The sequence below is a fragment of the Lathyrus oleraceus genome, chromosome 4, assembly GCF_024323335.1.
Source record: "Lathyrus oleraceus cultivar Zhongwan6 chromosome 4, CAAS_Psat_ZW6_1.0, whole genome shotgun sequence".
Classification (NCBI taxonomy): Eukaryota; Viridiplantae; Streptophyta; class Magnoliopsida; order Fabales; family Fabaceae; genus Lathyrus; species Lathyrus oleraceus.
Window position 1 is genome coordinate 248,961,635 of NC_066582.1, and position 1,290 is coordinate 248,962,924.

At 39.1% G+C, this 1,290-nt stretch overlaps 1 non-coding gene across 1 annotated transcript; it reads left to right on the forward strand.

Annotated features, from left to right (window-relative positions):
• The first annotated feature begins 843 nt into the window (after nt 1–843).
• LOC127077522 (small nucleolar RNA R71) lies at nt 844–948 on the forward strand. Its single transcript, XR_007787320.1, has one exon. It is a non-coding gene; the product is annotated as a small nucleolar RNA R71 (small nucleolar RNA).
• The last annotated feature ends 342 nt before the right edge of the window (nt 949–1,290 follow it).

Sequence of the window (1,290 nt, forward strand, 5' to 3'; positions counted from 1 at the left end):
CTTTTCAACACTTCGAACGTCGTCTCATTTGGACTTACGGAGTGAAAGTTACAACCAAAATCGTCGGACAATACAGCCGAAAATAAAACAGGCATTCTATCAGTTTAGAGTCGACTCCCAGCACGTATGTGTCTATCCGTACTGCTGATTTTTACAAAAAAAACTCTACACTGTTGATTTGGAGTCGACTCCAAACACGTATGGGTTGACTCTAACTACTATTTTATCCTAAAAACCAATTTTTCACACCCATGGAAAATCTTTTAATTTTATGAAACTACCCAAACACTTCTCAACAGAAAACCATTTATTTCAAACATCCCTTGGGGTTGGTTGTTTTATAAGAAAAGTTTGGTTGATCTCTCCATCATATGTTGTATGTGTTAGAGTATGGATTACCACATTGATTGTTATTAACATAGTTAATACTATCTTAGATAGACCCTCCGGAGAGAACCATTTGACAAACACTAGTGGCATGTCTGTTTATTCCGTATATATCACAGTAGAGGACAACGGGGGCAGTCGGTGCTGCATGAATAATAGGAGTATGTGCAAGTGGGTTAATTCTCAAATTTTTCTATTTTTTGGTAGAGAGCGTCTACCTTGGCATTCATGTGATCAAAAGGACTTACTTCATAAATCCCACCCTCTTGAGAGGCTTTTGGAGTGATTTCACGGACGCTTCCCCATGATCGGTGGTTCTTATCCATGTCCATTATAAGGTTGTAGGCTATGTCCTACAAACTATTCATTAAGGCGCCACTGGAAGTCGCATCAAGGATCATCCTTATGGAGTAAAAGAGGCCGTTATATAATGTATGGACTATGAGACACTTCTCGAGTCCATGAAATGGTCATAACCTCAATAAATCCTTGAAACACTCTCAAGCGTCAAACAAAGATTCCCCCCACTCTTGCCTAAAATTATTTATCTCACTCCTCACTTATGCCGTTTTACTCGGCTGAAAATACCGCACGAGAAATACAACTTTTAGTTGAACCCAAGTTATTATGGAGTTAGCAAGTAAGGACTGGAGCCACACTCGGGCTCCATCTCTCAAGGAGAAAGGAAATAATCTAATTCAAATGGTGTTTTGATCCACATCGTTAGCTTTCAATGTGCCACAAAATTTGACAAAGATTGACAAATGCAAATTTTGATTTTGTATGGGTAATCCTTAGAATTGGTTATGTTGAACCATACCCATAAGAGATGGCTTAATCTCGAAATTATTCACCGCAATGGAAGGATGAACGATACTACAATGTGGTTCCTCGTCCGTGGGA